Source organism: Terrapene carolina, unplaced genomic scaffold (assembly GCF_002925995.2).
Source record: "Terrapene carolina triunguis isolate 2854851 unplaced genomic scaffold, T_m_triunguis-2.0 Scaffold193, whole genome shotgun sequence".
NCBI classification, from domain to species: domain Eukaryota; kingdom Metazoa; phylum Chordata; order Testudines; family Emydidae; genus Terrapene; species Terrapene triunguis.
In genome coordinates this window covers 1,961,659-1,976,427 of record NW_020664544.1, presented here as the reverse complement: position 1 = coordinate 1,976,427, position 14,769 = coordinate 1,961,659, and positions in this window count along the sequence as shown.

Below are 14,769 nucleotides of genomic sequence, written 5' to 3'. Positions count from 1 at the left end.
TTCTTGCTATGCCACAGACACCTTCAGGAGTCACTTGAGTCAAAAGTGGCCTCTGATTTTGGGGTGCTCTGCTTGGGGCTGATTTTCAGGGGCGCGCCGCTCCAATTAACTTCATTAGAATTGTGATCACTCAGCACCTTTGAAAATGAGGCAGAGTTGTCACAAGTTGGACACCCGATATCACTAGCCACTTCTGAAATGCTCCCCAGGTCACAGTTTCTTCTTCAGGTGAGAGCACTCACCTGAGCCCCAGGGGAAAGAGCAGGCTTTATTCATTTACTGCTGGAATGTGCTTTGAGATCCTCGGCTGGAAGGCATTACTAGAAACACAAAGTATTATGTTTATTATCATTTCTTAAGTATTATTATTATTGGCATTTAGGCCATTGTCACAATTAATGCATGTTTGTAAAGAGCTTTGAGGGCTTCAGATGAAAGATGCCAGAATAGAGCAAAATGTTATTACAGAGTTACTCATTGCTTGCAAATACTGGAAACGAATATACACACATTATATATAACTAGCCCTATATATGGCTAAAGGGACCATCACACCACTCTGAAGAAAGCATGGACAGGGCTGCCCTGGCTAAAGGACTGCATTCCACAGGGTGCTGCACACGGATGGTTGCAAGACAATGCATTCAAGTCCTGATATAACCAAGAGCTTGTTCCTGGAAGCCAGGAGTATCACAGCCAAGTTGCAGGTGGTCTGATGGGAGGCTGCCACCCATAGGGAGCTTAACAGCTCACTGACCCAGAAGGCAAAGGAAACACCTCTGCTCCTGTCTCTTTCCATCTCCATTCAATTAGGCATTTTCCTTTGATTTGTTACTCCCTCTTTGGTTGAGTCACATGTTTCTCTCTCTCACACACAAAAAACGGGCTTTGGATCAGGCCCAGCTTTCAGTGTCAGTGGGGTTCCTCCAGCTTCGCATTGCAGTCACTGAAATCACCCTTCTCTGTATCACCCTGTGCCCATTTCTGATCTCTCATTACACCTTGCCTGGATGCAGCTCGCTGATCTGCCTGATGCAATCTTCCTTCTCTCATCACTCCACCCTGTGCCCCCCTCCTCTCTCCTCATCCATCCACTATCACCTTGGGGGGTTCTGTATTAACCTTGTCCTCTGTCTGTGGGAGCTGCTGTTAACCCCACTCACCCTGCTGCTGATCAAATCCACCTCCTGGAGACAGGCTACCATCTATGCACAGGCAACCTGGTGTGATTGCTGCTCCAGAGAAGCTAGAAGCCAAGTTTAACCAGGACAAACGGGGCTTTGCCATCTGCACTCAGGGTTTCCATTGGGCCAAGACCAGGTTCTTCTGGGGAAAAACAGGCAGAAAAGACCTGCATCAATCAAATTAAGCAGAGCACTGAAACCAAAACCCAAGAGGCGTTTTCTGCGTATCAGAAAGGTGTCCGGGAGGGGGGAATAAATAAAGGGGGCCCACATCCTTTCGTCACCCATAAAGAATTCACCAGCCTGGGCCCCGATTGCAGGAATCTCCCAGCTGCAGCCAGAAGGAATGGACTTGAAAGGCCGGCTTTGGGGTTTACCTGCCCCTGCTTCGGAAAGAGGGCGTGGGAGCTGGAAACTAACCCGTGAACAGCACATCCACACCGATCCTTCGCCACGCCCTGCCCTCCAGCACAGCTGCCTCCCCTCTCCCTCCCTCCTGGGACGTGTCAGTTATTTGGGGACTGCTCTTCCTCTCCGTGTTATTTACACCGTCACCCTCTCATTCTGGCCTGTCAGCGCTGTCGATTCTCACCCACCCACCCCTCCTTGCTTCCCTGGCACCAGATTAACAAACTGGCAAATGTAACAGGTGCTGTTTCCCGGTTTGTAGCTCTTGCCCAGGGATTAGAGCACAGACTGGCCTCCTGTGCTCAGCGCGACTCGAATAACACAATTATCTGCCACTGCACTTTGTAGCCAGTCCCTTTCCAGCCATCAGGAGAAGGGTTATTATTAAAACTCCATTTCCTGACAGTGCTTCCAGGCTTGGTTCGTACCCCCATTAAAAAATATCAATGCACCGCGCTTTCCGAAAGCCATTCGTGTGACACAGGCCCAGCTGCACTTCCCTTCGGCTCCCTCGGCACAGTTCAATTGAAGCCGCTAATGCACAGCGGCTGCGGTTCGCAGCTGTCCTACATCTAAAGCCTGTCGAAATAATGATCAGCTCAGAGAGCCCCTCTCCCCACACGGCAAGGCAAGGAGACAGGACGCCTGGCCGAGGCCATCCCTGATCGCCCTGGACCATCCCCCATCCCTAAACAGCATAGAGAGCTGTCTGTGGGGATCCAGGCCCGGGGGGAAAGCAGGAATCGGCTTTATTCGTGTTGTCCCGTAGGGCAGCACTAAGTGGGTGCAGAGCAGAACGGACGCAGCCGACGCATGCTTTGCACACGGCGGCTGGGAGCTCTGCGTGGCTCCATGTTTGTACAGTGCCTGGCGCAGCAGGGTCGGCTCCATCGCGGGGCTGCTGGGTGCTAGAGCAATACAAAACAGCAACAGGGTGTCTTGCCCACAGCACCTCCACGTCCCCTCACTGGATTAATACAGACAAGGGGCCAAACCCAGCCCTGCTGTAAAAGGGGGGCTGCAAAGTATCAAGGCCACCAAGACGTGTGTCTCCCTGAGAGCAAAGTCACCCTTGTCCTTCCCCTCTGTCTGCTAATGACCCTCGGGCGCTGCAGATTCACACCAGAGCACCCCCAGGACAAGGGCTGGGTCATTTCTGGCTTGTGGGAGGCTCCTGGCACCATTCTGATTTAGGGGATTTTTTTGAGCAAATCCAACAAGTGGAATGACAGCGGATTCTCCCTGGGCACCCCACATGTCCGTCCCTGCACTCCAGCCCTGTGCGGCAGGCAGTGCCTGCGCTTGCTCTGCTGTTCCTCTTCTCCCAGCACAACCCCCGCTCCTGCCACGGGGACCAGAGCTGAGCAGCATGAGAACCAGGCCACCAGCGCGGGGCCCTCACCTGCGGAGTGCAGCCTGTGGCAGGGACAGAGACGCAGGTACGATTGTTGGCCACAGGGACAGGGGCTGGGGAGGTGCCATGGCCAGCTCAGCTCACAGAGAAGAGGCCTCCAATGACCGGGGGCAGCTGGAGCCATTTCCACTGTCAGAGCAGAAGGATCCTTTGTTCTCAGCCAGGGCGCTTTCCAAGCAGGAAATTTTAAAGCCAATCTCGTGATTTGGTGAGAAGCCGAATCATGAGGTTTGAATATTTGGGGCTGGCAACATGGCGTTCCTCGCCTCCACCTCTCTCCCTACTACAGCCATCAGCCCTGGTGGGACACTGTCCGGGGTCCAGCACTGCTGGCTGGTCATTAAGTTGCAGCAAACCCCCTTCTGCCCCCATCCCAGGGGCTGAGCACACTGCCCCCCGCTTCCCCAACCCAGCTGTCATACTCAGCAAGCAAGACAGAGACCCTTTGACTCCGCAGTGGCAGAGAATTCTTCCTTCAGGGCAATTCCCAGCAAGAGAGACACCCCACCCCCACCCAGCCAGGATCCGTCCATCTGCCTCTATCCACCAGCCCCAGGCCCTGCATGTCAGCAGCCTCTCTGTGTAAAGTGAGCTGGGGCAGGGGGGTGACAAAGGGGAGTAGGAGCCCTCAGTTTCCTGGGAAGGAGCCGGGCTGCATTGACACAGCCAGCTCTGGGGCCCTTCCATTGCAGCCTCCGTCTCTGCCAGCTTCCTCTGCGCTGGCCCAAATGCCTCCGCTGGGGCTGGGGCTGGGGCTCTCACCCGCGTGGCAGGGAGCTGGGACACCGCCCGCATGAGTCTCCAGCAGGAACTTTCCCACCCTGGCAGCCCGAGTTGGGGAGGGAGGGGGAGCACCTTATTTCACTTAATTACAGACATGGCTCTGCAAATGCCCGGCTAAAAAGGGCCGTGGGAGGCCAGAAACCCACAATAATGCCAAGTATCTGAACGGAAGCGAGCACCAGGCCCCTGGGGATCAGGCTCAGTTCTGGCTCCGCCGCTGCTTTCAGAGATTCCATGACGAGTCATTTGAAACCAAGATCTGTTCCTGTGCTAAACGCCGGGGCACATGCTCAGGAGAGTTGGCTGGTGCTCTCCCGGTTGTTACTGTAGGGTTGCCCATGAGCTCTAGTTTGTTATTCTAGGGTTGCCCAGGAGCTCTGGTATTATTAGTGGCAGGTCCATGCAAGGTGCAGAGCAGAGAAGCATTCACCCCAGCCAGGCTAGGCTGAAGGCTTGCTGCTGTGTAAATGTCCCTGGCCTTGAGGTGTGGTCACCTCCACACCCAGGTAGCACCAGCTGAGATTCACCTGAGCTGGTGCCCAGGTTGCAGTGGGCTGGAAAAGCACCCAGCCAGGCTGGAGGAGTGGGGGGGGGAGGTGTAAATATCACCGCCCAGGGGATCTGCAGACGCTGGGATTGTGGTCCAGTGGCAACCCTACAATAACAAACGATGGGGGAGGGGTGTGGGCACTGGCTGGACTAGGAGTCAGGAGGGCTGGGCTCAATTCCTGGCTCAGCCAGACTCACTGGGTGAGTCATTTCATTTACAACAGGCCTCAGTTCCCCGTCTGTAAAATGGGGGTGACACGTCCCTGCCTCCCGGGGTGTTGGGAGCGTGATGAAAGCCAGGTAAGTGCCTAGACAGAGCGGGGGGCAGGGCCAGCCACCTCTCTGGCAGCAGGAGCTCTGCCCAGGGCTACCTCACCACTCCCCAGCACAGGAGCAGAGGAACCTCCAGGAATGCCACTTGCCCCTGCCCAGCGTGCAGCCGCAGCGAGGCATCCCTGGATTTCACATGAACCCCGGCCGGCCCCAGGAACAAGACACCCTGGTTCGCTGCACCAGGAGGGAGCTGAGAACTGTCAGTCACTCCAGGCCCTTTGCTCTTTACTTTTCTCTCCACAGACAAGGCCGGCGGATTTCATTTCCTGTTTCTTGCTGGTTACACTCCTGGCTTCCCAGGAACAACAACAACAGGCTGGCACCGACCGCAGCCATGCCGAGGGGGGAACATACGCCCACCCCCCGACACTCGACAGCTGGAGTCCAGCGCCCCCCTGCAAGCTTTCGCTGCCTGTCAACTGTGCAGCCTTCGCCAACTGCTGGATCCGGGCCTAAACACCTCTCCGTAAATCCGGAGTAGCCCCACTGCTGGCAATGCCGTGGCACTGGGGTAAAGCTGGGGTAAGGGTAATCCGAATCTGGCCCAAGGGGCAGCATAATGGTTGGCTTCGGTGCGTCGCTCCTGATTTACACCGGGATGGGAGGAGAACCAGGTGGCGTGTGGTTTTAAGGCCTCTTGCCACACCCAGGCACACGCAGTGGCTGCTGGCTGGGTGTGGGTCAAGCTGCTCCATGGAGCCCGAGGCTGGCCACGTCCTTGCAGAAGGGTGGGCTCCACGGGGCATGTGGCCTCGCTCTCTGGCCCCGCCCCTGTGCGAGACAAACCCCCCAGAACCCCCACCACAGGCTCCACAATGAGACGGAGAGTGAGGCGCAGGGAAGCAGGGCCCCAGCTCCATGAACGTCGCACGTCGTCCCCAACGCCTGCCTTTGCTGGAGCACAGAGTAAATCGGTGTAAATATTTCATCAGTGCATTAGGTGCAGTCAATTTCAGTTAAGTGTGCGGCCAATTCATCTATAATTCACCGTCTCAGCCCTGCAGTCAGAGCCGGGGCTTGGTTCCTTGTAGCATTATTGTTTATTAATAAAGTGTATTGGGAAGAAGAGGCTGCTCTAACCTGGTAGGTCTCATCCCCTGCAATGGGCTTCTCCCCTGTGCTTCGGAGCCTGAAGGGCGGGGCTGGCCTGGATTGCTGCTTCCTCCGGCCACCCAGCCTCCGGGGAGACCCCCTGACACATCCCCTCCCCCACACACATTAGGGGTGAGTGACCTTAATGGTCAGGAGAGCCCCGGGCTGGTGGCATCCTAGCCAGGGCAAACAGGCCCAAGGGAACTGGTTTCTGCAGGGGTTAGAGCAGGGGAGCCAGAACTCCTGGGTTCTGGGCCTCCCTGCGACGGTCCAGCGCGCGGCCGGAGCTCGGGACTTCGGGGGCGGTACTGACCGTGCGCCGGGATGGGGGAGGGGAGGCGTTTCTGACTAAAATGTTATAGCAAGGGAAAGTATTACTTACAGCTCTGCCAGGGCCCCTCAATCCCGCCCCGCAGCCCCTGCTAGCCCAGACCTGGGCTCCCCCCCAGCTCTGCCAATGGCCCCCAGCCTTGTAGCCAGCTGCCCCCAGCTGTTGGAGGCAGGAAGGCACTTTGCATGCAGCTTGGAGGCTGGATCTACTGCAGCTCGAGTTTGCACAGAGCCACCTGGCCCTGAGCCTGAGGGCACCTTGTGTGTGGGGCTACGGGATGAGCAGAGCTTGCAGAATCACTTGTGCTGCGTGTGGAGGGGCTGGGGGGGGGACACAGGGATGGAGGAGGGAGGGCCTGTCACACCAGAAGCTGCAGGGGCTAAAGCCTTCCAGGTTCCAAGTTTTCTCCCTCAAACTGCCCATAAATCGACTCAGCACCAATTCAAGCTCCAATCGCAGTCCTGTCGTAGCCCAAGTTGATTGAACCTAACATCTGCCTCCTGCATTATTTACGCTGTTTGCATTGATTGGCTTCCAGGCTGGCACGGAGGGCTGGCAGCTCCCAGGCAGCCATGGCAGAAAAGCCGGGGCTGGGACACAGGGTCCCCACTCCTGGGCTGTGTGGGCGGGGGAGGGGAAGACAACCCCTCCTGCCCCGCGACGGCCGGGCACCATCCCAGGAGTCCGAGCATCAGCCTGTGGCACCGAGGCAGGGTCACACGGGGACGTCTCTCTAGCCCGGATCAAAGGGCAGAGGGGGGGAGCTGTACCCGCTCTGAGCCCCAGAGCCACGTTCCCACCACGCACGCGGCACCTGCTGGGCTCTGCATGGCGCAATGCTGCTTCTCACACGCTTCAGACGTCCTGCCCCTCACGGCTCCTTGATCCCTCCGCAACCGCCACCCCACCCACCCGTATCCAGCCAGTGCTTGCCCGACTCAGCCAGCCCGCAATCCCCTCTCTTTCAGACATTCCAGGCTCCAGCCCAGGAAGAGACTCTCCGTCCCTTCCCCTGCGTAGGCCGTGGCACGGAGCCAGGCTCCCAAAGGCTCCAGATGGCTTCAAGACACAAGGAGCTCTGTGCGCAGGGCTGGGGAGTGCTCCACGCCGCGCTGGGACCGGCTAGCAGGAGACACGCAGGGCGGCACCACTGACCCCTCTGGAATTCGAGAAGAACCGCAAGCCAGACACCCTGCCCCAGGCCTGGCGGCAGCAGAGGAAGCTGCAGGGGCTCTGTCTGTCCAGGCACGGGGTGCAGGAGCGTCACAGACCCGGCGTGGGGCCTGCAGCGTCAGGCCGTGCACGGGAAGCATCAGGGGAAGTTTGGCCTCATGACTCATGGGGCTTGTAGGAACCTGAGCTCTGGTGGTGGCTGTCCCAGAGCCAGAGGCAGGAGCTCCAGGCCCCGCTTATCTCAGCCCGACCCTTCGTCTGAGGGAGGGCACCTCACCTTTTACCTCATGCCCCTGAAACACACCAGCACAGGCAGCTGGACTGGGACTCCTGGGTCTCATTCCCATCTGTGCCTGGCATGACCAAATCCCATCCTGCCTTGTGCCTCAGTTTCCCCCTCTGCAGGGGGCTCGAGGGATTACTGCGTTAGTGTCCCTGCAGCACCCAGCTCCCAGTGTGAAAGGGGCTGAGGGGAGGGGGTTATTAACACCCCTCGTTGCAAAGAGGCCAGAGCTTGGGCTGCAGCACGGCCAAGGGCCCTGGGAGCGGGTGCGTGAGGAGGGAGGAGGCGAGTCCTGTTTCTCTGAGGCCCTGCAGGGAGAAGGGCTGGAGTGGAGGGGTGGGTCTCCTGAGTAAATCAAAGCCAGTGGATGGCACGAGAGCAGGGACCAACATCCAGCAACGGCTGGCAGAGCAGCAGGGCCCTTGGCAGACAGATGACTACCCCGGCCGGCTCAGAGAACAGCTTTACCCTTCCCTGCAGCAGCTTCTGTGCTGGGATGGGTGAGGCATCAGGACAGTGCCCTGCATGGCCAGCACCTGCTTAGGGCTGGAGCCCTCCACCCAGTCCCCTGCGGGCCAGAGACAGGCCCCCAGCTCAGCCAGGACCACTCACTCCCCATGGGAAAGCGAGGTGCTGAGCCTGGATAGAATTCACTGCCTGTGTGTATCAGACTCAGGAAGCCAGACAAATGGGGGACAGGGGAGGCTGACCCAGCCCAGCCAGGGGGCAGGTCCCAGGGGGATCAGATGAGCCCAACTCCCACAGACCCACCTGGTGAAGCCGCTGCAAAGTCCCTGCTCAGCTCTGGGTCTGGCCGCCTGCAATTCGGGGCAGAGGCCGGAGCTCCGAGCTGCTCCTTCCACTGGTCAGGTTCACAGCAGATCCCAGAGGGAGGGGCTCCAGCCCCACAGCTCTGCCCCGGGGGTCAGGCTGCAGAGGCACCCACCAGACAAGCAGGACTGGAGCACCTGTGGAAGGAGGCGGGGGCAGGGCCCTTTGCAAACACAGATGTAAATCACTGCACAGGTGGTAGGAGCTGCTCTGAACAGGTCTCAGCCTCACCTCGCCCTGGTCAAGTTGATGGGAGCCAGGCTGGGGGGGGGGCACTTTTAGCCCAGACTCTGTGGCAGCCTGAGAGCCAAACACCTCAGCCCAGAGCACAAGGACGAAGAGACACAGGCACTTCGGGATCAGCCCCTCACGCTGCCAGGCCCCAGCTCGTCCCTTCCCGGGGAGAGGGCGCAGCTCCTGCTCTGGGAACAGCCTGCACCAGCCACACTGGGGGCTCCAGGGCCTGTTACTTGAGAGGAAAATGCAACAGGTGGTGGGAGCTGGTATCCGGCAGCGATTCCCACCTGCTGCCCCACAAGCCTCTCCAGGGAGTGGTGGCGCTGGGGCCCACAGCACGATGGGGGGCTGCAGGTTGGAACTGAGGGGCCACAGCAGAGCCCTGGGTGGGGAGCCCAGGGTGGGGCAGCAGGGTGCTGCACATCAGGGCTGAGGGGTGCTGGCAGAGCTGTGGGTCAGGATTGAGGGGTGTCGGCAGAGCTGGGGGGGCGGGATAGTGCTCAGCCCTGTGAGGAGTCACTCTCAGCCCTTCCCATTATCCTGGTATTTGATCCACCCAGTGCCACAGCAGACTCCCATAGCCCCCCCCACACAGACACAGGAAGGGGAGGTTGCCGGCAGCTGCTGGCCCAGGGCTGGGTGTGGGAGTCCCCCCTGCCCCCGGCTGAGCCACTTGCATTTCCAGAGTGATGGGAGCAGGGTCCAGGGGCTGCGGCTGCGGCTCAGTGAGACGCTGGTGTGATTGGCGGGGGACGACACTGCCCTGCCCTCTGCCCCACTGAAGAGCTGTTGGGCCTGGCCTGGAAAGGGACCAAGGTTTCTAGGCAGGGCCACGCCTGGCTGAGGCCACGAGAGTGTGGGCCAGACTCCAGCGCTGATGGGATGGCTCCAGCTGGGCGGGCACCAAGGCCTCTCCACAGCGAAACAAGAGAGTCTCTGGAGCCAGGCTCTCAGCTGGGGGCTGAACCAGCCCTCGGAGGGGGGGCCTGTAACATGGACGCTGTCCTGTGTTCGCTCTGCTCTTAACCTTCCCGCGCCCTCAGGGCTCCCGGCCCCCCCAGTCAGACCAGAGCAGGGACGTCTGCACAGCTAGTTTTAGCACCGTAGCACAAGTCTGAGTCGGTCGACTCAGTGTGCTAGGAAATTGGCTTGTTCCAGACGCGGCTCCGTCGCAGCCAGGGGAGAGTCAGAGATTTCTCTCGGCTGTGCTGCGTGCAGTCGCCACAAGGCCTGAGCTCCGCCGAGCGAGGTTAAACCAGAGCAACCAGCCAAGCAAACCCAGCGGAGTCCCTCCCAATTCACCCTCCCACCCCCTGCGAGGCAGGCGGCGCTGCTGGATCCCCTGCACCCCTGGGAGGCTACGTGACATACCCAGGGTCACACACGGAGTCTGTACAGAGCAGGGACTGGAGCCAGGTCTCCTGCTTCCCAGCTGAGTCCCCAAACCACTGGGCCACCCATCCACCACCCTCTGCCTGGTGTCACTTCACTTCTCCAGGCCCGTCCTTCCCCAGCCACTAACACTCCCTGAAGCAGCCGTGCATGGCTGCCCAGTGCTCCGGGACCCTCAGGCACAAGGGGCTGGAGACAGACCAGTTTAAACTCAGTAGCCCAAAGTTATTTCCTGCCAGGCAGCAGCAGCCCCGCACGCTACAAGGTTCACTTGAGGGGTAGCGAGGGGCTCGCCTGCCACAGGGCAGAGCGGGGTCCCAGCCGCCAGGCTCGGCCCGCCCGCGGAGTTCGGGTTGGGCATGGTGCTCATGCGCCCTGCACCTGCTTCTGTCCAGGGATGAGGAACAGAGAGAGCCGCTGGGCACCTCGAAGGACAGCGCAGGAGAATAACCACGGCTCCACTGCCTCATCCCAGGGCTTTTGTGCCCTGCAGAAATCCAGGTGACAGGAGGGAAACCAGCCCTCGTCTGCCTTCGAAAGCAGCCTGCAATGAAAAGCTTGCGACTTGCCTGGCTGCATGCTCTCCCCGTGCGTCCCCACTGCCCGCACATCTGGATGTTCTGCCTCTCTTGCCTGCTTTATTTGCTTTCTCCCCACGTCCCCGGTCCCGGCGCAGGGCCCGGCCTACAGATGGAGTGCCAGGGCCCTTGATGTGTTCATCAGCCTGAGGAATAACCCAGATCAAAGCCCACCGTGCCCCCAAGCCTCCAGCTTCGGCCGAGCCGAGCAGCAGGATTCGCTGACTCAATTAGAATGCATTTCCCGTCTGGAAGCGAGTGACAGATCTTCAAATGCCCCTGCAAGAACAGGATTTCACGGCCCCACTGGGAGCCAAGGCGCAGTGTGAACCCTTTCAGTGCGAGGAAGAAAGGAGCCAGAGACGAGCACTCTCCCCTTTCATCTCCCAGACGCCAGCTCGGCCTTCAGAATCCAAAGCCTGCCTCGTGCCGTAATTAACCAGCACAGAGCTCGGCTCCTTTGTGTCTTCTGACCCCTCTGCCCCGGCAGCCCGCACGGGTCCCTGCACGGTGGAGGTGCCGTCCGTGCCGAGCGGCTGAAAATGTGCAAACAAGCCACGTCCGGAAGGGACTGCAGCCCGCGGGGTGGGTCTCCGGGGCACGCGGCTGTGACAAGGGCCAGCGCAGAGGACAGGCTACCCACCTCATTCATAGTCCTTGGCTGGTCAAGGTCAGGAGAGACAGCAGCCGCCTTCGGCTTTGTCTCAGCCGAATTAACCCATTAGATGCCACACAAACCGCAGTGCCCAACAGGTGAACATGAACCATGCTGCGGTCTAGGCTCAGCTCGGCAACTGACACACAACAGGGCACTGGGCGGGTCCCCTCCCGGGTCCCCACCCTGCTCCATGCCTCAGCTTCCCTATCTGGAAAGTGGGTTGATGATCAAAGATGAAGGTTTGAGCCCTTTTGGGAGCTTGACTCCCCACCCACACCTGAGTGAGCAGGGATGCCAAGAGACCAGAGGAGGGACACGCGTCCCCTTGGGGGCTTTGTGGATCAGTCTGGTCCCCAGTGGACACTTACATCCCGGTCAGCGGAGAGGCCAAGCACTGCATGGGCCATGGCGACCGACCTGCCCCTGTGCTCCCAGACGCGGTCGCTGCAGCACAGGGCTGAGGCACCCCGGGGAGGGAAATCTGCCCTGCTGCTGTCCTTGCGCTAGCTGTTTGGAAGGTAAACTGAGGCCTTGGCATGCCAGGGCCGCTCTGCCAGCAGCCACGCGCTGTCCACGCAACATGAACCTCCAGATTACATTTAGGAAGCCGCCAATAGCCCAGCCCCCTCTCCAAAGCCAGCCATTCCCAGGAAACCTCTGGGTTTTCCTAGAGGACATTGCAGCACGGAGCCGAGCGCCCCTCCCAGCGGTTCCAAGAGCCATCGCCGCGGGCCCTTCCCTCCCCATGGGTCGCCCTCGCTCAGAGCCTGCAAGCGCTTTGGGGCAGGGACCGTTTCTCTGTTTGGGTCTGTGCAGCACCTGGCCCAATGGGGCCTCCTGGGACAAGCAGGGAGCTGGGAGAACCTCAGAGGTTTCTCTTCACAGGGGCTTGGGGGAACCTCTCTCATGGGGGTCACAATGCCTGGGAGCTGCCCCCCCACACCAAGTTTTGCATTTGAAGAGCCCCCAGCAAAGGTCAAAACAAAACTTGGCCAAAAATGAAAAAAAACCACCTTAACTCTGACCAGCCTCCACCCCCAGGATCCCCCACCTAAACCCCAGGGCCTCCCTACAGGCTCTGTCTTACTCAACCCCAGCTCCCCGTCAAGTGCTGGTGCTCGGCCGCCAGGTGAACGTTTGGGGGTTGTAATAAAAACCCAGGGAAGTTCTAGGCTAGCAGGAACCCCCTCCCATTCTCCCCATTTCATTCTAGTTCAGTCACTTACAAAACAAAGAGTCCCCAGCAAAGCGACCTGGGCAGGTGAGCTCCCACCCCCACCCCATGGCAGATCCGTTCCTCACCCCCGGTTCTGCTGGGGCTTTGTGTTTTACATCCCTCTGCAGCTCCAGGATTGTCCCAGGGTTGGGCTGAGGAGCTGGGAGAAGCCAAGGTGAATGCAGCGCTCGTCCCAGCAGGGCAGGGCAGGGTGGGGCGGGGTGGGCCCTGGCACCCCCCCAGGGTACACGCTATGATTCAGCCTCTCGGTTTCGCTCCTCGGAGCCAGCGTCCAAGGGGAGCAAAAATGCCAGCTCAGCAGGGAGGAGCAAGAGCGTGGCTGGTTCCCGGAGCCAGTGCTGGGGAACGGCGTCCCGCTGCCCGCCCTGGGAGTGCTGCACCCGGCACAGGCACCAGCTTGCCTCCATGGGACGTTTACAACAAAGCAACGTGCCCCGCCCTGGCCCCAAGCCGCTGACACCGCGGCAGAGGGAGCTCCCACCCCCGTCCTGCTGCTAGCACTCGCCCCCAACCCCGTCTGGGGCACGGCCGGTGCCACCATTGCAGCAGCTCCCGGCCCCTAACGCGGGGTCCTGCCTCAACCCAGCTCCCCCAGCCAGGGCAGTGCTGTGGGGGCCACCCTTATGCTCCCCATGTTCTGGGGCTAGGCAGGGCCGTGCCCCCTCCCCTAGCATAGCTAGAGCAGCCCCAAGGCTGCTGGGGAGCAGAGAACAGTGAGTTCCAGTCCCTGTCCCCGAGTCTGCCCCATGGGCCCGGGAGAGCAGAAAATATCTGGAGCACAGTGTGTTCCACCTCCCAGATGGGCGGGGGGCGGTAACTGCTATCCGCCCCCCTCCCCCAGGACACAGGGCAGCTAGACACTGGGACTCACGGGGAGTGCGGCCGGCAGAGATTGCATCCAGGAAGGGGAACGTGTCCCTGCAAGTTTGAATGCCCAGTATCAGGCTGCAGCAAAGCGCCCCTGGAGCATAGGGACCGGGATGTAAGGAACGGGAAGGGTCCTCAGGGCTGCAGTGAGCCCAGCCGGGCGGGGTGGGGCTCAGCGCTTTCCCAGTGACTGCAAAGTTACCACATTTCCCCTTGGCCCGTTGAAAACCAAGCACCCAAACCAAGGCCAATGCTGCCCCTGCTCCCCCGGCTGGGCCCTTGGCTCCCAGCACGGGCCATGCTCCCAGGACCCATCGCAGGGTCACAGGCCACTGCTGAGCCCCCGGGGCAGGGCGGGGCTATGCACAGTGGGTGGGGCAGGGAACAGGACACACAGGTTACTGTGGCCCGCCCAGGCACAGGTGAGTCAGATGTTTGTGAGTCTGGGAGGGGCCACCTCCCCTCCCCCACGCCGTGGCTCATCCCACAAGAGGGTGGCAAAGAGCAGCCGGGCCTGCCTGTGCCCAGCCTGCGCTGGGGGAGCCCACGGGCCGTGGGCCTCCTGCAGACAAAGGAAGAGGCTGGAGCCCCAACAGTTCCACAAGTGGCAAATCAGGCGGGTGCCCAACCTGCGGCCCCGGGCCCCTGGAGATCAGAGGGGCCAAGCGCCCACAGCTGCCTTGGGACCAGCCCTCGTGGAGCACCCGGGAACTGGAGCCCCAGCGGAAAGGCCACTGTTGGAAGCTCGGGCTTCCCTGTCTGGACCAGAGGTGCTGGAACTGCGGGGGCTGCCGCACCCCCTGGCTTGAAGTGGATTCCATTATATCCAGAGTTTAGTTTGGTTCAGTGGCTCTCGGCCCCCCGGGTCTGGACACATTTGACAGCCAGCAAATGCCTGGCACCTGCGCTGGGCCGGGGGCCCAGTAGCCCCCTGGGAGGGTCGCAGCCAGCAGGGGGAAGGGAAGGCTCCTCAGAGAACGCGGCTCAGACAAAGGGGCTGGCTTCTGCGCCAGCCAGAGAGAGCAGGTGCGAAGGGGGCAAGCTCCCCTCGGCCCCAAGCACCCCAGCCCTGCCCTGCAGGACCCCTCCAGGGGCCAGAGCAATTATTGAGGCATCGGGCTGTAGACAGTCCCTGCCCCAAGTGTCTCCCAATGCTCTCTGTCAGCTCCTCCCGGGCGGGACCCCAGCATCTCTCCAGGCCCGGTTCCTCAGCATGGGGCAGCCCCAGGGCATCACTGCCTGGCTGCAAAGCACCAGACTTACTGGCTCCCTTTGCCCCTCTCCTGATGCCTTGGGCCCAGGCCCTCAGGCTGCATCCCCCAGATCCCACCAGAAGCAGGAGCCCACACCAGGTATTAGAGACACAAGAGGCCCCTAGCTACCGCCTTGGTCCCTACAGCAGCTCCTGCCACGCCTGGG